Genomic DNA, 21,255 nt, shown 5'->3' with positions numbered 1-21,255 from the left:
TGCCCAGGGGTCAAAAGTGCCACACATCTTGTAATGTGTGGGCCAATCCCTCACTACAAAGAAGCTTTCCTCCCAGGATGGCAAGAACATTCCCATCAGGAACCAGCAAATAAGTTAAAGGATTCATCTTTAACTCCATTATTTTATGAAATCGTCTGGGAAACTGGAAGTGAAGTTGTTGTACACTTTCTGTGGGTTCAGTGCCACAAATGCAAACAATATCTATTCTTGGATGACAACTGGTGTTTGTGATGCATGGGAGAGAATAGCCTCCAGCTCCCTGCACTATATATTGACTATGCAGTAAGAAAAGCAGTGAGAAAGCCCAGCTTTGTTAGTATGGTGTGCAAATATAACTTGAAAACATACTAGGAGTAGTTGCTTTGAGAATGAAGTTGCTAGTTTCCTCATGACAGCCATATTTTTTAATGAAATGGCTTATAGAAGTTTCCATTCAATACAAATAGACATTTCTTGGTTCCAAATAAATGTTCTGATGAAGGCAGTAAAGGCATAGATCTGATTCTTCATGATGAGAAATACCACCTGCCTAACAGTTCTATACATGACGTTACGTGACAGGAGCACTTCTTACCCTCTGGCCGCTTCAGTCCTTGGGTTGGCCTCGCCGTATTCCAGTTCAGGTTAAGGATGGAATCCATTTAGCAAGAGTGACTCATCCAGGGCAACCTCCAGAACTTTGGTAACATTTTCAAATTTGATGTGAACTTTGCTTTGGAATCCCTTAAATCACAGGATCAGTTTATTAAAATTATTTCATCTTTTTAATCTTCTTGCACTTGTCAAGTCCCTGGTTTGTTAATGTGATCTGTATACTTTTAAACTAATGCTTTATCTTAAGCTCTTAGACACTGTGAATAGAGAAGGAGTTGGATGCATAAAACTGTTATCGAGCAAACCAAAGCCAACTTGTTATTTTCCAGAAGTGAAAGGGAACCCCTGCTTTTCCTTTCTTTTGTCAACCTGGAACTTAATACCTATAAGAGAAGGGGGAAAGGGAAGTGAAGTTGAAATGTGTGACTTTTCTTTTCCCATAAATTTGGTAAAAAATTAGATTTCAGGAGAAGGCTAAAATTACAGAATTGAAAAAAAATGTTTTTGGTTACCTTTCATGTTCATTATCTATGCTAGGCCTCCATGATTAACAAAAGTTACATGATTAACAAAAGTTACATGCTACATTCCCTTTGGAATGAATTTTTTGGACATTAGAACAAAAACCCACTTAGCAAACAGCTATAACCATTCTACCTCAATATGATATAGAAAATGAGTTTAAAGTGATGTAGATGATTTGGGGTTTGCCTCAGAATATAGAGTCAGGGATGCCTGGGTGGCTCAGTTGGTTAAGCAGCTGCCTTCAGCTCCAGTCATGATCCCACTGTCCTGGGATCAAGCCCCACATCGGGCTCCTTGCTCTTTGGGGAGCCTACTTCCCCCTTTCCCTCTACTTACTCCTCTGCCTGCTTGTGTTCTCTCTCTCTCTCTCTCTCTCTCTCTGTCTGTCAAAGAAATAAAATTAAAAAAAAAAAGATTACAGAGTCAGGACAAGGCAGATGAGGTTCTTGTGTTTTGGGGACCAGTTTCCCTACCCCACTGCCCTATTCCCCAGAGGCCCTTCTCAACTTGAGTTCTCTGATACAACTAACTACAAATGCTAGCCTAAGGAAGCCAATGCATATAATGAATTACTTACTGTGTTCTGCAAGGAGAAAGGGACTAGTTAAATAACATCCGGCAAAATTGAGAAAAGAGTCACTCATGATTTTTGGTGTTCAGTTGTTCAGGTGTGGACTTGTAGCTGAGAAAAAAACAAGTGAATATGTAATTCTAATTTTAAAAAGCATTTTTACTGAGCCCACATTCACCCCTAACGGCGGATAAAAAATGTACCTCGTTAAAATGAAGGTGTAACTTATAATATTTCTGGTTTTAGTTACATTTTTAAAACTAATTCTTTGTGATGATATTAATTACACTGAACCCATTTAATATGAATGTTCTCAACACACGGTAGAGTCTCATTCGATTCAGTCCTCAAACCACAAATACAGTTGCACATTCTCTTATATTATGCTGTTCATGTTTTTGAGGAACAATGACATAAGTAAGCTGATGATATTAAATAGCTAAAGGATTTCATGCAGCAAACAAAACCAAGAATTAACAAAAAACTGGTTAATCTCTTTAAGTGCTGCCTTATGGAGTCAGATAATCACAGAAGGTGAGAAAATGGGATGGGGGAGCTGGAGAAGAGGCTTCAGCTCAGGGCAACTGCTGTGTAAAGCTGAGAAACAGGGAGCCTTCTTTCTGTGCCTTGCTTTTATTATCTCTCTGTTTGCGGTTCCATCCTCTACTGTTTAATTTGTGGAACATTCCAGGGAGTATCCTTAGCTTCCCTGACGTGAGTCTGTGACCGGGGCTTGAAGGCTCTGAAGGACTCCTTCGGAAACAGGGGAGGACAAACAGAGCAAGCTGGCTGGATAGCCCTTGGCTCAGCTGCTTGAGATGGACTTTTCCGTGGGAGCAGGTGAGACCTTCGTGCCACTGAGCCGTGGGGTACCAATGCCTGCTTCCTCATGCAGCTTTGCAGTTAGTTCTAAAGAGTGTAGAACGCCATCTCAGAGAAGTGGGGGTTACTGCTGTATCTCAAAAGAGAGAATGCACTAAATGCTTGGACTTCTTTCACCCCTTTGCATGAGGCTCTGTGGTATTACATCTGGGACTTTGCTTCTAATATATTCATTTTCAAGCAAGAATAGCATATTAGTGACTAGGGGTAGTTCTTATTTGTTTCGCAAAGAACCCTCTGAACAAATGCATAACAATAATAATAGTGGCATACTTTTTGCCGCTGTTTTCTGTTTATTTGATGGAATGAAGGTTTTGTTAATGTCTTAGAGCCACTAAATAAATCAAAATTATATTGAACTATTTGGTGGAAATGCCAAGCAATTAGTGCAAGGTATCATTAATGAGCTGTATTATTAATGTGAAATGCTAACCTAATTCAGAAAGAGTAAATGATATGTAAAGGTCGTATTACCATGAGCCTGGAAGGGGCGGGGAGGGAGGGTAGGTGTAAAGAGACAGAGAATAAGTAAATACACATGTGAGGTTAAGGTGGAATGGATTGGAACTGCTGGTGATGTTTCCTAGGAGTCTGGGACATGCTGAGTTAGAGTTGGGGCTGCTGTTCGTCAAGGTTGTCAGGGAACAGACTGCTTAAGGGATTGGAGATTGATTCCTGATACCAGTGTTGGCCCATAAATGGTAACCAGAATAATTAGGACTGTGTTTACAGACTTGTGGACAGGCAGCAAAAGCCCCTGGTAACTTACTTCCAATGGACCAAGTTAAATTTTTATCTTAAATCTGAGTTTTGAGTTGGAACAAAGGTATTAGCTGGTTTTTCTAGAGCTGGTAGTTCCTTCACCTTGCGGCTTTCTGTTATGCCATTGTGAAGTTTCCAGAGAACTCTCTTTGGAATGCATTCACATAGGAATCCCTCCATCTGCCTGCTTTCTGAAGGACTGAATTTGGTGCCGTGGGTGATTTTAATTAGAGGCAGGGAAGCACTATTATTTTTTTACTTTATTAAGAACTATAGTAAACAATTCAACCATAGGATGTTTGTTTGGCAGTTTTGGGGAAGTTATTATCCTGGCAGCCCAACTCCTCCAAGAGTAGCCTTACCCCGTCGTCTGGGTGTAGCAATCTGTTTATGGTTAATAGGGGGCCACTAACTAGGAGTCGACAGCTTATTTGAAAACATTTTTTTTTTTCAAAATGAAACTCGTGTGATGTGATAGTATAAAATTCTTCATTACTGTGTAACTTATTAATGAATTCTTCCCCATAGAGATCATCTGATAGGATTTGGAGTCTCAGATATTTTAGTCTTTATGTTTTTAGTCCAACCCAAATGCTTCTTTCTGCAGACTACAGTTTACCTTTTGTTAATAGATTTGTTTATTTTAACACTTCTGATATTCAAGCATGGTTGACTTTTATTTTTTCATTTATGAGTGGTATCTATAAGATTTGGTACAAGACTTGGTATTCTGGGTTGATCAATTATCCTATTATCCTTGCTTTATTCTCTTCAAGGTTTTGACTAAATTGGGCATGATATTAAGTGTCTTGTGCTTTATCACATAAAACAATGCTTTCTTAGACTAATTTTAAGTTCATAATGTTCTCATAATTAATGACTTTTTGGATTATAATTGTTTATTTTTTAGTTTATTGATGGTTAGTATGGTACATTTCTTCCATTTAAAGTGAAGCTTTAGGAAAAAACAGTTTTGTTCTCTCTCATTTCTTCTGGTTTTTTTTTTTTTCCTGCTTAACTATAAGTATCAGATTCATAAATTATGGTACAAAAAAAGAAATGGAAACCCATCTCTTCTGCTATTAACTGCCACTTACTGATCTGTGACTTTTTTACTCATTTAATATTAATAAGTCAACCAGGTTCTATTTCAGTTCAGATGTTATCTAGAGATCACCAGGACTCCTGGAATCTGTTCACACCCACATAGCTGTGTGGAAACCAGACTGATGAGAGCAGTGGTGGTGGGCAAGGGTCCCGAGAGGAATTCTGAGAGGGTTAGGTACTTAGGGGTCTTGGAAGCACTGGTTTTCATCTGCACTTTGGCTATGACTCTATGCTTGCTTCTTGGTTCAAGGAAGACCCTGGCCAGAGTGCATTGCCAACTAGCAGACCAAGTACTTTGTCTTGTGATGGCAGCCTTCAACACCTCTGGGTGTCCCTAAGGCCATTTCAAAAGAATGAACATTAAAGTTCCCTTAGAAGTTTCAGCTATCTCACACTACAAGTTCTAGCACGTTTGACATTGTGCTGAGCAGGTGACAGTCCCACATCAACAGCCCTTTCCTCTTGCTTCAAAGGAAAGAAAAGAGAGAGGCAATCCAAGAAACAGATTCTTAACTGTAGCAAACTGGCGGTTCCCAGAAGGGAAGTGAGTGGGGGGGGGGTGCATAAAATAGGTGATGGGGATTAAGGAGGGCACTGGTGATAAGTACCGAGTATTGAATGGAAGTGTTGAATCACTACATTGTACAACTGAAACTTATATAACACTGTATGTTAACTATACTGGAATGAAAATAGAAACTTAAGGGAAAAACAATAAATGATACAAGATTACTTTTTATTTCCAAATATCTTCCATATTGATCTAAGTCTCTCACAAATGAAACAAAATAATAGAAAACAGCCTTTCCCCCTCAGGTTTTTCTGGGTATAATAAGGAAATTTCATGAGAAGCCTCAAGATAAGGAGAGCCCTAAGCCAAAAATAGACACTGCACCTGACAAGCCGTTTTGTCTTTCCAGAAGATGAGACCTGTAAACTGTAGGGTATCACAGTCTCTTTCCCTGCTTTGTTTCTGGGTTTCAGTGAAGAGGGAGGGGAGCTAGAAGGGATGGAGGGGTTGATAAGAGATGCTAAAAAAGAGAAATAGCCCAAATCAAGTAGTAGCTGAGTACTTATTGTTATTAATCTAGAATGATCAGATATGAAGGCAAATTGACTTCTATTAGAATGTTGATTTTTTTTAAAGATTTTATTTATTTATTTGACAGACAGAGATCACAAGTAGGCAGAGAAGTAGGCAGAGAAGCAGGCAGAGAGAGAGAGGAGGAAGCAGGCTCCCTGCTGAGCAGATGATCCCAAAACCCTGGCTGGGAGCATGACCTGAGCTGAAGGCAGAGGCTTTAACCCACTGAGCCACCCAGGTGCCCCAGAATGTCGATTTTTAATAGTGTGTCTGAATTTAGTGCCCCATAACATGATAGGTTTTACAAGCATTTCTCATGCTCAGATAAAGGAATGATAGCACTCAGTGCTTGGGTTTCTCTCCTTAGCTGTAAGTGGTGAATGTCAGCGTTATTTCTCTTGGCTGGAGAAAGACAATTTTAATCCTTTAATAGGATTATTTTATATATGTTTGCATCTCATTTTGATTTGGTAGCTTCTAAACCCTGGGGAATGTCTGAAGTAGTTAGATTACTGTTATTCCTGTCCTGAGATTCTTATCTTTTATTTTAAATAGCAGAGTGAACTCTTTCTTCAGTGAATGCATTTTCCACCATTAGTCACACTTAGTGGTTACAAAGTTCTGTTTTCTTCTATACAGATGCCAGCATTTTTGTAACTTCTTGCCTAATGGAGGGTGCATGTTGAAAGTTACTGGGAGCCATGAAAAGGAAGAGACCACAGGTGTTTATTTACTGTGGGTAAATAAGAGAGTCATTGATATGGTATCATCACCCTCATCTGCAGGAATTTAGAAGGCTTTTGGTTGCATATGCCTGGCTGGCTTAGCAGATGAAAAACAAGACCAGCTTGTGCATATCACCAGCGACAGGGCCACCAAGCAGCAGAAATAAGACCATCACAACCACTGTTGATTTGTGCATGGGAATCCTTGGTATGGTGGGAATGTTTATTTGTTTACTTTTCATAACCTAAAGTAAAGAACTCCTTCCTTGAAGAAATCTATCTCCCCTCTGGCTTTTGAGAAGATTGTAATCTCTTGCATGATTTGTTGATCACCGTTTGACCATAAGCATATGTCATGTCGTATTAGACAGGTTTCAAGGTCAACAACAGATAAATAAAAATGGCACACCGCAATGTGAAGGCAAGCATACTTCAGCTCCAGGGTATATTCAGTTGTAATAATAAACAAGCGTAGCCTTAGGTGCTCCATGGTTCATCACATTTTTCTGTGAGTTTTGCAGACTCCTAGCTATAGACATTAGCTCCCATATTTTTTTTTTAAATCTTTTTTTTTTTTAAAAGATTTTATTTATTTATTTGAGAGAGAGAGACAGTGAGAGAGAACATGAGCGAGGAGAAGGTCAGAGAGCGAAGCAGACTCCCCATGGAGCTGGGAGCCTGATGTGGGACTCGATCCCGGGACTCCAGGATCACGCCCTGAGCCGAAGGCAGTTGTCCAACCAACTGAGCCACCCAGGCGTCCCAGCTCCCATATTTTTGTTACAAGTTGAAGGCCTTTAGGAAAATTGATATTACCCTGTGTCTTTGGTGGATGTTTATTCTTTCTGGGAAAAGTCTAACCTACAAAACAGAGGGATGAATATGAGACTTATGGATGGAAAAAGAAGGAATGAAGTCGTTTTCTAAAGTTCAGAAGTGGGGGCACCTGGGTGGCTCAGTGGGTTAAAGCCTCTGCCTTCAGCTCAGGTCATGATCCCAGGGTCCTGGGATCGAGCCCCGCAACGGGCTCTCTACTCAGCAGGGAGCCTGCTCCCTCCTCTCTCTCTGTCTACCTGCTTCTCTGCCTACTTGTGATCTCTCTCTTTCTCTGTCAAATAAATAAATAAAATCTTTAAAAAAAAAAGATTTAAAGTTCAGAAGTGGACAAGGAAGGAAGTCCTCTCAGGCAAAGGTAAACCCATGTGCAGAGAAATAATGCTGTGATGACAATATTAGGAGAATTTTGGTGAATTCCCAGGAGTTTAGGATGAATTTGGACCCTCTGGATTAAAAAGAAGAAAAGGAGTGAAGACACGTGAAAAGTTTGAAAGAACTAAACTTGGTGACTAATGAATGGAAGGAGGTTAGAGAGAAGGAGATTGGAAAGACCCCACCCAGCTGAGCTTATTAGTCATGGATGTTAGTGACTATCTCTTGTTCTGCCCCATCCATTTCTGAATAGCCCGATCAGGGTATTAAATCATGTGCTTTTGTGAAGCCTAAAAATACAGTTTCATGCCTCAGCTCTGTCAGTCATAAGAGCAACTTTGGAGAAATGACTTCTGTGGGTATTAAATCCTGGAAAAGAACATTTACTTCTCAGAGATTTTTTAAATTAGCAATAATCGCGCCTTGGATAAACCTCATTGGCTACGATACTGCCACTGAAGGAGAGAAGTCATTTTGAAATAATTACATACATGCAAAATGCATTGTTGTCTACTGCTATTCATTGTCAGCAGTAAAAATATGTATTTGCAAAAGCAATAGCATTATGCCAAATTAAGAAACACAACACCACGTCCCCAGTTTTTTAGTTATACTGTTGGAGCAGTCGCTGCACACATCGTAGTTTTGCCATACACTTGGGTCTCCCCCAGCATTCCAATCCCTATTCCATCTTTTTAATTTCTAATCTAAACAAGAAGTAGTTATGGTTGAGCTCCTTTTCCTCTTAAGTTGGTTAATGAAAAGTGTGCATTCCTTTTATCCAAGTAAAATAAATGCATAAGCCATGAGGCAGGCTAATAGTTTGTTTTCTTTTCTTTGGTGACAGGAACAAGAAGATTTTTGTGAGGAAACAAAATACTTGTTTGCAAAGAATCAGTGTTAATGTGTCAAAGGTGACTAACATTTTGAATCTCATCCAGACCCCTACTGCAGGGGAACCCAGGACATGGTAAAATAATGACCATCTTGAATACCTGGGTTGGCTTTCCAGGCTAGATTTCCATCTGGCGTGTACCCTAGTGATCTGGGCCAGGTCTCACTCAAGTTTTGCAGACAAAACCTTGCTCCTTTAACCCCACACTAGACAGAAAACAGCCAAATGGGTTGTTTTGTTATTTTCTCCATGACCTGCTTTCTTTGGTATTCTGAGTTTTTCAGTTTTACTTATGTGAAAAGGAAGAGCACTTTAGAACAGAGTGACTCTGCGCCATGTTTCTGGGATGAGCCTTGTGCCGAACCATTAAGGGAGCAAGAGTCCACTTCCCCAAGAGGAGAAATCCATAGTCCTGATGCACTATCCTGGCCATAAGGGAATGAAAAGAACAAAGAGAGTCTTTCTCCTCTAAAGCCTAGGGAAAAATCAGAATCTTTAGAAATAAAGATTTATTTAGGTCCTGGAATCTACCTTCTAACAAATTTCTCACGTGAGTCTGTGTACATGAAAGTTTTAAAATATTTACTCAAATGTTTACCTCTGACTATGGTCCTTTTATGAAAAATAAAATGCAGACATGTATAACTAATAGGCACTTACATACATTCTAAAAAAATGAAAAAGACCTCAAAGAGGTCACATGGCTTTTATGTGGGAGAGAGACACCTGAAAATCTAGAAAGCCTTTATCACTCTTTCATTTCTTCTTTTCCTCCTGGTGATAGTGATGACTCAAGGTCATATGTGGAACCATGAAAAGTTAAGGTGCATTCTCGAGGGTTCCAGTTAAAGAGAGCTCCCACTTAGCTTTCACCCTTGACTGGACCCGGGGTGTGGCCCTTCCCTTGCATTAGCTGCTGTGACTGTCTCCCATGATCTCCTCTTCAGGGAGTCCCATTGAATAACAAAGTACAAACCAAAATAAGACAAAGAAACCTATGACTTACATTGTTGCTGAAGAAGAAATGTGGATAGAGACTGGTCCAGGTCTGTGCTGTTTACTATGGTAGCCAAGATACTGAGCATTTGCCATGGTGCAAGTCCAATGAGGAACTGAGTTTTCAATTTGTTTCTGATTTTATTTAACTTATAGTTAAGTTTCAAAACATCTTTTTGTAATTATTAAAATAATTAGGTTTCTAGAAATCTTTTTGAACCATAAATTTTAAACTTAATTCTTAATACCAATCAAGTATTTCTGATAAAAATTGAGCCTCCAAATTGAGATGTGCTGTAAGCATAAAAAACACACTGGGTTTTTTTTTTTTTTTAAGATTTTATTTATTTATTTGAGAGAGATTTATTGAGAGAGATCACAAGCAGGCAGAGAGGCAGGCAGAGAGAGAGGAGGAAGTAGGCTCCCTGCCGAGCAGAGAGCCCAATGCAGGGCTGGATCCGAGGACTCAGAGTTCATGACCTGAGCCGAAGGCAGCGGCTCAACCCGCTGAGCCACCCAGGCGCCCCCACACTGGGTTTTTAAGACTTAGTAAAAATAATGTAAAATATATCACTAATATTTTTAATGTTGTTTATAGGCTGAAGTTGTTCATTTTTGGATACACTGGGTTTAAATATGTAATTAAAATCAATGTCCCATGTTTCTTTTTACTTTTACAATGTAGATAGTAGAAAATTTTATACATGGCTTTCATTGTATTTCTGTAGGACAGTACTGATTTAGATATTTATGACAGCCCCATATTTCCATGGTATTGGGTACTGAGAAGTCTAGTGGTCCATGGTGTTAAATTTAACCATGGTTCCAATTGAGAATAAATGTATATTAGGTGATGACAGTAATTAATTATATGTCCTTAGACATGACTGCCCTATTACTAAGAATACAGATTGATAACTAGCATACCTGGGTGGCTTAGTCCATTAGGCTCTTTTGGCTTAGGTCATGATCTCAGGGTCCTGGGTTCCCTGGGCTCCCCACATGGAGTCTGCTTGAGGATGTTCTCTCTGCCCCTTCCCTGGTGCACACATGCATGCACCACACACTCTCTCTGTGTGTAACATCAATCAATCAATCAATCAATCAATCTAAGGGAAAAAAGAATACAGATTAATAACCAAATGGGAGTTCATGCCAATCTAATAGGTACCAACTAATTGAAACAACTAGGAATATATAGGGTGAGGATGGAATAAATGTTTACCAAAATCTATTTCATTTTATCCCAGATTTCCTTCCCACAACTTTTAAAGATTTTATTTATTTATTTGACAGAGAGATCACAAGTAGGCAGAGAGGCAGAGAGAGAGAGGAGGAAGCAGACTCTCCGCCGAACAGAGAGTCCCATGTGGGGTTTGATCCCAGGACCCTGGGATCACGACCTGAGCTGAAGGCAGAGGCTTTAACCCACTGAGCCACCCAGGCACCCCTCTTCCCACAACTTTTAAAGAAATTTGTCTTCATCAAGATGAGCTAAGCAAAATATACCATTTCAGTTATATCACATGATACATATAAATCAAGTAATGAATATTTATGAATAATCAGTTCAGCTATGGAATGCTTATGGCCTCAAGAGAGCAATGTAAGAGCCCATAGGACTTCATTCTTCTGCATGTGGAACTTAGAAATCTGGTATAATAGGTGGGAAACACATTTTAAAAACTGGAGGTATAAGGGACGCCTGGGTGGCTCAGTTGGTTGGACGACTGCCTTCGGCTCAGGGCGTGATCCTGGAGTCCCGGGATCGAGTCCCACATCAGGCTCCCAGCGCCATGGGGAGTCTGCTTCGCTCTCTGACCTTCTCCTCGCTCATGCTCTCTCTCACTGTCTCTCTCTCTCAAATAAATAAATAAATAAAAATCTTTAAAAAAAAAAAAAAAAACTGGAGGTATGGGGTGCTTGGGTGGCCCAGTCAGTTAAGCATCTGACTTCTGGATTTCAGGTCAGCTTATGATCTTGGGGTCTTGGGATTGAGCCCATCAGGCTCCACACTCAGTGGAGAGTCTACTTAAGATTCCCTTTCTCTCCCTTTACCCCTCTACCCACTCATACTCTCTCTCTAAAATAAATAAATATATCTTTAAAAAACCAAATAAAAATTGGAGATATAAAGGGACGTATATTGCATGGAACACTGGGTATTACACGTAAACAATGAATCTTGGAACACTACATCAAAAACTAATGACATACCATATGGTGACTAGCATAACATGATAATAAAAAAGGACATATATAATAAAGGACTAAATTGTAGATTCTAATTGTTTGGAAATTTAGGGGAAAACCAAACAATATGAACTGAGGTTTTGTAAAGTGAAGGCTATGCAGTGAGGATGGGTCTTGAAATTGGATGGTTGGATTTGTGTGACCCTGGGAGAGGGAGCTCCCAGAGATTTGCACATTGACATACTGAGCTTTCTTTTGGGTCATTGATCACTTCCCTTTGATCACTTGCTTACTTGCCTTTTTACTCACTGGGATATGAACTCCTTGAGGACAATGATTGTTTCTTTTACCTTCTCTGTCTCAAAGCCTCTGGTGGCTGGCACATGGTAGGTATTCAGTTATATTTATGAATATCATCAATATCTGAATGAATAAATGAGAGCATTCTCATGGAAGAGAGAGAATAACCCAAGAAACAGTGGTGGGTATAATCATTTAGAGATATGGGTTGCAGAAGACTTTTATGTTTCTACTTTCTGAACTAAAAAAATAGAAGTGGTTCCTCACTTCTTCCAAGGAGATCTTCACACGTTAGGATAAAGGACTTGATAAACTAATGTTTATCAATGTAATGCACTATTAAATCCCAGACTTCACTATTATTCACCCAGAGACAGGTTCTTATTCATCTTTGCAATTGTCACATTGTGTATAAATGGATATTCAACAAATAGTTGTTTAATAAATGAGTCAAAGAATGCATGGGAGGTCCCTAATCTTGCCACTTGTTATATTTCTGTTTTCTACCTGCTTGGAAATGTGGTTAGCCCTCTTACTAGAAAAGTATCTAAACTCTGGTTAAACTTTGAGGAGAAGCTTGGCATCTTTGCTTATGAATAAAGTTCATATGTATAAGTCCATAAGTCTTTTGCCTTTTCAGTGCCAGTAAAAGAAATTTCTTTTTTAATTAAAAAAACTTTCTAAAAGTATTCTTTGGTCATTAGAATTGATTCAGATTTTTTAAAAAATGATTTTGTTTATCTGAGATAGAGTGAGAGACAGAGATATAGAGAGAGAGCATGAGAAAGAAGGAGAGGGAGAAGCAGGCTCTCCACCAAGCAAGGAGCCCAGTGTGGGGCTTGATGTGGGACTTGACCCTGAGATCATGACCTAAGCCAAAGGCAGATGCTTAACTAACTGAGCCACTCAGGTGTCCCAGATTGATTCAGCTTTTTAAAATTTATTTGACAGAGAGAGAGAGAGAGAGATTGAGATTGAGATCAATCACAAGTAGGCAGAGAGGCAGGCAGAGAGAGAGGAGGAAGCAGGCTCCCAGCTGAGCAGAGAGCCTGATATGGGGCTTGATCCCAGGACCCTGGGATCATGACCTGAGCTGAAGGCAGAGGCTTAATCCACTGAGCCACCCAGACACCCCTGATTCAGCTTTTAGAGTTTCCAGATGTATGGCCTCCAGATTGAGTTTCCCACTGTATAGAAAGCATATCTCAATTATATATACCCTCACATTGCTCATGTGGTTCCTGTTATGCAAAGATAGGGAAAATATGAAATATCTTTCCTGAAATCCTGAACCAAATATACCCAAAGAAAATAATTTGGGGGTAACAAGGGCAAGGCTACCAATAAAGAAAATGCATTAAAAATGCTAACTTTTGAAAAAGACATACTGTCTTAAGAGAGAGATTTGCAGAAGCACCTGGGTGGCTCAGTAGGTTAGAGCCTCTGCCTTCAGCTTAAGTCATGATCCCAGGGTCCTGGGATCGAGCCCTGCATTGGGCTCTCTGCTCAGTGGGGAGCCTGCTTTCTTTCCTCTCTCTCTGCCTGCTTGCCTACTTGTAATCTCGGTCTGTCAAATAAATAAATAAAATCTTAAAAAAAAAAAAAGAGATTTGCAGAAATGAATGGTTTATTTTGAAGGTGGCAGGAGTGGTCTTCTATTCTGAAATTATAAGCTTTCAAAGATTATTTTTCTGTGATGTACACTTTCTATATCTCACAGTCATATTTGCCAATTTTACCTCATAAAGTGGGGTGGGAGGGTGGGGAAGAGTGTTTCTCTGCCTGACTCCTAAGCATTTGACCTAAGGTTAAAGGCTTAGAAATGCTTGGTCACCACCAGCCAAAAGAGAAGCACAATATAGATCCTACAGATAAAGCTCCAGCATCCTGTCTCCAAGCTCCGAGCATTGATCTTTCGTAATACTCTTTCCTTCCATTCTTGCTGCTTTCACCCTTCCCCAGGCCCTTGCCATCTGATGCCTGAATTGTTATATTTTGTACTACAATGTAATTTATCTGCCTTTAGGTTTTGCTGTAATTAAGTTTATCTTTCATATTGGTGCCAGTTCAGTAAACCACTGCTTTCTTCCTATCTTTCTTCTCCCCACGAGAGTCTACACTGGCCACTTCTTGCTGGGACTTTCCGGTCATAACTGACATAGTCAACCTTACTTCTCTGTGTTCTTCCCCACAGGTTGGTCTTTCCATTGTCCTCTTCCCATGTTCCAAGAATCATTCCTCCTATCTCTGGGCCCTTCCCTGTCTGGAATTCTCTCCCCTCTCCATGTGTGAGTCTGGTCAGCCCTGGCTCCTGTCCTGTCCTTCCTTGAAGCCTTCCTCCAGTCTGTCCCTGCAATGAGTGATCACCACATTGTCTGAAGTTTTAGAGAATTGTAGCTATACGACTGATCTTATCATTTATCATATTCTACTTCCTAGTGTTTGCTTTCATCTGTATGTTTTAATTGGTATTGCTTAATTGAATTAAAAAAATGAAGCATAAGAAAAAAGGGATGTCTAGATTATAAAAAGACATGTGCACACATTTAAAAACATATGCAGTGTGTTGCAGAAAGAGGAGACATTTATCAGTATATTAAATATAAAACATTTTCTAGTGCTAAAAGTTGAACCAGTACCCAAAGGACATTTTCTCTTTGAGACACTCTTTCTTTATCCAGGTATTTGGAAATGCTCATCTGCTCTAACCTGACAGCGTGTTTATTCTTACAGCAAATAAAAACCTGCTTCGAGATTTGCAACTTTAATGCTGCCGACTTTCCTTTTGCTTTTTCAGGATGTTTTTCCTGGTTTGAATTTACTAAAGGATAATTTTACTTTGAACCCTGAGGCTTTTCGTGTAATTTTTAATTTACATATATATATACACAAATATATATAACATATATTTATGATACATAATAAATATATTTAAAATTATATATATTTGTAAATTATTTATAATACATTAAAAATGCTACTTCTGTACTATGGGCTGTAATAATTAGGCCTTTTACTGGGAAAGCCCTGCTCCTAATAAATATCATATTTCAACAGCATAAACAGAATGGTGACAAGATGTGCCTCCATATTTATGGCCCTTGATCTTTACTATCCAGAAATATTTCTCAAAGATCAAACCACAGCACACTTGGCTCTTGGCACTAGAAAAATTGGGCTTTGATGGTGATCAAGTATTGCCTGTGATGGGGCGGCTCTTAAAAGGGGCTCTTCAACAACATGATGGGGATACACTGCTCTTTTGTTTCAGAGAACAGACTTTGCCAGGATTAAAAAAAAAAAAAAAACTTTATAAGAATATTTTCCTCCTTCGGATTTTTGACTGGATGCTTATCATTATGAGAAGGCGCCATGGAATGTGGGAGCTGGCACTAGGACCCTGAAGAAAATGTCTGCCCTGCATCTCAATAACAGAAAGACAAAACAAGTCACACCTTCACACAGGATGTTTTTTCTCCTTTACTGTCCCTCCCATCTCCTCTCTCTTCTCCTCTCTTTCTTTCTCCCTAGCCTCTCCCCCCCATCTCCCTCCAGGTTCTCCACATGCTTCTCGGGCTCATTTTTCTTCCTCTGCTCACCTGACTCTGCTTTTCCTCGCCTGCTCATTTCTTTGTCATTTCCAAGGATATCCTCACTGTATCTTTCCTCTCTCCTCTGAGTCTGTATTCTTTCTGCCAGGTCTGTCCTTTGCAACAAAATCCATGTTGTGGTCTAGTAAATTGTTGGTTGCATAGGGTCATGTTTTGTGACTTGTCTTATTTGTCCTTTCTACTATGTGACTTGTCTTATTTGTCCTTTCTACCATTAGTCTTGTTTCTTCCAAATGAGTTCTTAGAGTGTGATAATTTAAATAAAACAGTCACACAGCCTCCCACAAAATACAGTGAATCCCTTTTTAAAGTTGAAAATTGCTTCAGCATAGATGTTGGCTATTCCCATAATTTAAAAGGCTGTTTATAAAATATTTAAAAATAACTACAAAAATTATGTTTACCACAGCTGAGGCAGAGACGGGGAACTCTGATTTAAAAAAAAAAAAATCTGTCTTATGTGGATCTTTATATAATTAGAGTTAATAAAATTGAAAAATTATATCTATTTTGCATGTAATTGACTGTTTCTTTTATCATTTTATTAGGAAGACTTCAAGCTGATGTGGTAACAAAACATGGCAGGTTAAAGGCATAGAAGTTAGGCATTACATTAGTTTTTTAAAGATTCTATAACAAAGTACCACAAACTAAGGTCGTTTCAAAACAAGGAAATGTATTTTCTCATAGTTCTGGAGGCTGGAAGTCTGAAATCAAGGTGTCAGCTGCACCCTTTTCCTCTGTAAGGAAATCCTACTTTGCATCTTTCTGCTTTCAGTAGTTTGCTGGCTGTCCTTGGCCTTTCTTCATTTGTGACTACACCACTCCACTCTCTGTCTTCATTGTCATCTATGTTCTTGTTGCATGTCTCCATATCCATGGCCATCTTCTTACAAGGACACCGGTTGTTATTTTTATTGCTGGAGACACCATAGCTTAGTACCTGGCCCATTGTACTTGCTCATTAAATGTTAAATTTCAGTCACTCAGGGCCATTATAATTTGTGTACTTTGGATGTTGAAAATGCTGTCAGAGAACACTCAGCTATAGAGTGGTTGAGGTTACTGTGTTTTACTAAAGGTTTGCTACCTGGATGCTAAGGAATTATTTAATTTATCATAACTTTTGGAATTATTTGGAAATGTAGGAGATTCTTAGGATAATTTAGTGCTGTAGGTCATGACTAATAATTGATTTGAAGTTAAAAGTGTCTGAATACTGATCAGATTTCTCTGTAACTTGTCATAATTTTTTTAAAGTAAAAGGCTACTTAATTTACATGCAACAAATAACCAAGCTAAGAATGTTAGATATTGTATGATATTGATGAGCCATTTTTTAATCCAGGAGAAATAGGGACTGAGAGAAGTAAAATTATTTTCCATTGTCACAAAGAGTTTCAAAGAATTAGAGGCTAGTTAAAATCAGTACTTTGTCATCCAGTAACTCCACTACTGGGTATTTACCCAAGGAAAAAAAACACTAACTTTTAAAGATATATGCACCCCTATTTATTGTAACATTGTTTATAATAACCAAAATATGGATGCAACCAAAGTGTCCATCCATAGATTAATGCATAAGGAAGATTAGTATATGTGTGTGTGTATCCATAGATATATATATATAATACATATACACCATATCTATATGTATACATAAAATGGAAAATTACTCATTCCATGAAAAATGAAATATTACTCATTCATGAAAGAGAATAAGATCTTGCTATTTGGAATAATATGGATGGACCTAGAAGATATACGCTAAATGAAATAAATTCGTAAGAGAAAGACAAATACCATACAATTTTACTCATATGTCGAATTTAAGAAACAAGACAAAATGAACAAGGAGAAAAGAGAAAGACAAAAAGCAGACTTTTATATAGAACAAACTGGTGGTTGCCAGAGTGGCCAGGGGAGGGGTAAAATAGATAAAGGGGATTAAGAGTGCACTTACTCTGATGAGCGCAGAGTCATGTACAGAGATGTTCAAATTATTACATTGTACACCCTGAAACTAATAGGAAACTGTATGTTAATTATAAGTCAATTAAAAAGGGGTAGAGGGAATCAGTACTCTGTTAATTGTTCACACTCCAGAGGACAGGGTACTGAGAAAGGATTTAAGTGTGTTTTCCAGGTTCGGTGTGTGGACCGTCTTATCCAGGCCTTGGCCAAAGCTTACCTTTCCTGCCCCCTGGATTAACTTGGCTTTGTCTGTGCTCCATGGATTTTCAGCTCTTCTCTCATTCCTGTCATGTCACCGCCTGTTGTACGCACAGAAGGATAACAGTAATGGCTGCTTGACCTTTACTTGTTCATAGGACTATCTCACTCAAGAGATGATTCCAAAGGGAATTTGCCATCTAACTCCAAAAGAGGCTTGGGAAAGAAATTTATTAGGTTCTGTTAGTTCAGAAGCAGCTGCCAAACCTTCAGTGGACACTTCAAGTGAAGAGGAAATATGCATGGGCATGACCAGCCTCTAGAGGAAGCATAAATCTTTTCCCTGTGCCCCATGCCAGCCACATGGGGATTCTTCCTCTAGTGTTCATTTTGGCACCTGGGATTACTAATATGCCCTTATTTGTCTGCTAACTATCATTTTTAACCCACGTACAAAAGCAGTGTGATATAATCATTTAACGAGAAATGTTTACTTTTGTTTGAAATTTCAGTTCTCCTGTCCAGCTGCCTAAATACTTTTGGTTTAGAATTACTTCCTTTTTCTTGGTAAAGGTTTCATGTGTGTATGCATGCGTGTGTGTGTGTGTGTGTGTGTGTATTTTCCCTAATTACTTGACTGCATATGTGTAGTTGGTCTCTTAGTCACGAGGCTTTGTTTGAAGACAGAAAACCAATTTGAAATAGTTTCAACACAAAGAGGAATTTATCAGCTCGTGTAAGCAAATCATAGAAAGGGTTGGTGCAGAGCTAACCTTAGGGCTGACTAGATCTGGGGGTTGACCACTGTCAAGATTCTTTACATTTATCTTTTTCCTATCAGCATGATGGCTCTTTTCTCTGAGACTGCATTCTCTACCAGCAAGGGAATCTTCTGTGGGAAGACTTCATTCACATCACTACAGCCGGACAAAGAGAAGACTTCTTAGAGCACGAGCTTTGTCTGTCTCAACAGGCTCTGATTAGCTCAGCTAAATAGAATATGTCCATTCTAGTCAGCCAGGTGGGACTCAGTTATAGTCAACTAACAACAAGAGCCACCTGGCCAGAGGAGAATTTCTTGAAATAACAGGTGATATTTGGGTTTTAAAATAATAAATGCCCAATATATCTGATATCGTGAAATGTTTACTTACCTATTGCTTCATTTTTTTCCACGAATCCCCACCCCTCGCCCCCATGATGGATTCTCTTCTCCACTCTTCAGATTTCCTGGTTCTGGTTTGTTTATAATTTTGGTATTGGTGTGAGAGATTTGTCCTAATGTCCTCACTTCACTTGTTCTACTTGAAAGTTGCCATGACAGGGTTCCTAATGTGTGTATATTGCCTTTACCTGCAATCAGTTCTCCTATAAAAGATCTGTATTCCTATTTCTGTCTGGGGAAATTAGTTCCTCATCAGGCTTAATGAAGGTCGCTGTGGAATGGTCCATTTTCATATAATCCCTGCAACTTTTAATCTGTGATAGTGCAAATCCTTTCACCACAATACTGCATACCTAGTGTATACCTTTTCTTTTCTAGTGTTAAGTCCTTGCCATATTGCTCACCTTTTTCATATTCAGTAACTAATCATATCCCCAGCAGTTCTGTGATAGGTAATCCATTTATTTCTTAATGAGTTTAAGAATGAGATATTTGGATTGCCTTTTGCAACAATACACTAACTACCATGTATAATTTTATCTATTTCTTTGCTTATGCAAAGTGTCAGTCACAAGTGAGTCTTAGAGCTATTACATAAATAGATTTCTATTGTCTAAAATTCCCAAGTCAGTAACACTTTATTAAATATTTATGAGTCTGAAAATGCAAGATAAATTATGGAATTAGATGGGTAACAAAGGTATTATTGTAGTCTTTCCATATTCATAGAGGCTAATTTATAGCGGGCCATTCCAATAGACTGCTCTGTGGATATTTATTCAAGTCACTAAACACTCTCCTCTTTTCTAAGTTCCTTCACACCATCTCTCTCTACTGAGAGAAGCAGCCTCATTTAGGTGCTCTGACCTTTTACTCCTCTCTCAAATGCCTCATCATCTCCTTTCCCACAGGAAGATTTGTCCATGACACAAAACTATATGCAGGCAGCTACAGGAGAAATTGCCATCTGTAGATGGGAGTAAGAAGAAAAGGGAGATAGCACAAATCAATAGCACTGGGAAGGAAAAGGCATTAGCACTACAGATACAAAAGGGATTTAAAGTTCATAGGAGAGTAGTATGAACATATTGGAGCAATAACTTTCAATTTTAGATGAAATAGATAATTTTCTGACAAAACATAAATTATTAACCTAGCCTAGAAGAAATAGAAATCATGAATAAATCAGTAGTAATGAAAGAAACAAAATTAATGATAAAATGTCTTGCCCCTCTTCCATACCACTCTCCAAATAACAGCAAGCCCTGATATTTATAGGCATCATTTTTAAAATATGTAAAAGCAGAAGATGCCTCTCTTAGGCAGACTGGGTCAGAGGCTTAAAACAGGAAATCTAACCAAACCACTTTATGCAGTTAGTGTAATTCTGATGTTAAAAATGGATATAAGGATAAGTATAATATTTTCTTATGTATGATTATAAAAACAACAACCTTAACATAATGTTGGCAAAATATTTTCAGCAGTGTCTAAAAAAAAAACATGATAGCCAAGAGATTATACAAAAATGCAAGGATGGTTCAATATTCAGACATCTATAAAACTTGGAAAAAATTTCATAGGGTTTTCTCAATAGAGAAAAAGTATTTCATATAATTCAATACTGATTGTGATATAAATTCTTAGTAAACTAGGAATAAAGTTTTCTACTATCTTCAAAAATGATATCTATGAAAAACCTCCTAAAAATGTTATCATTATTTAGAAAAACTTATAAACATTCCTATTCAAGTCAGTAGCAGGGTAAGAATTCCTGTGATTATCCCCATACTCAACATTGTACTGGATGTGTCAGCCAACTTTAAAAGGCAAGAAAAATAAGATTGCAAGAACTTCAAAGGAAAAGAAACTAATTTACAAATAATGAAACTGACTAAGTAGAAAATCCAAGAGAAGCATCAGATATATCATTAGAACAATTTAGACATGACTTTAGCATGTTCACTAGATTCTAGATTAATAGATGTGAAATAGTAGCATTTCTGGAAATCAGCAATTAACCAGTTAGAAAATGTCAAAGAAAAAAAAATACACGCCATTTATCATAGGCATAATAGTGACCCCTCTCCCCACCAGGTTGACTGTTCACCCTGAAACCTGTGAATATGTTAGGTTAGTTGGCAAAGGGGAATTCCGTTTGCAAATGGAAGTAGGTTTGAAATAAAGAGATAATCTTGGATTATCCAGAAGGTTCTGGTGTCATTACAGGTATCCTTCAAATATGACAGAAGGAGGGAGAAGAGTCAGTATCAGAGTGATGGGACAGGAGAAATACTCTACCTGCCACTGCAGGCTTTCAAGATGGAAGGGAACCCCGAGCTTAGAAGTTAGAAAAGATAAGAAAGTGGATTCTTCCCCACAGCTGCTCAGTGTGGAAGAAGATAATTGACTTTTATTCTCTGGCAAAGGTTCCTATAAAGCT

At 38.5% G+C, this 21,255-nt stretch overlaps 1 protein-coding gene and 1 non-coding gene across 3 annotated transcripts in view; one reads left to right on the top strand and one right to left on the bottom strand.

Moving 5' to 3' along the window:
- ARHGAP24 (Rho GTPase activating protein 24) overlaps positions 1–21,255 on the top strand; it is a 516,663-nt gene that overhangs the window by 10,313 nt on the left and 485,095 nt on the right. Inside the window, exon 1 of one of the 2 annotated variants that reach the window (XM_044224606.1) lies at positions 2,541–2,551. The exons of the other annotated variant lie outside the window; for it this stretch is intronic. The gene's annotated coding sequence lies outside the window, so the exon portion shown is untranslated. Of the gene's footprint in view, positions 1–2,540; positions 2,552–21,255 lie in introns of those variants that run through there. 2 annotated transcript variants of the gene reach the window in all.
- On the bottom strand, positions 7,804–7,944 carry LOC122890667. Its single transcript, XR_006381118.1, has one exon. It is a non-coding gene; the product is annotated as a U4 spliceosomal RNA (small nuclear RNA).

Source organism: Neovison vison, chromosome 11 (assembly GCF_020171115.1).
Source record: "Neovison vison isolate M4711 chromosome 11, ASM_NN_V1, whole genome shotgun sequence".
Taxonomy (NCBI): Eukaryota; Metazoa; Chordata; class Mammalia; order Carnivora; family Mustelidae; genus Neogale; species Neogale vison.
Note: the sequence above shows the minus strand (reverse complement) of the source record. Positions and strands in the feature narration are given on the sequence as shown.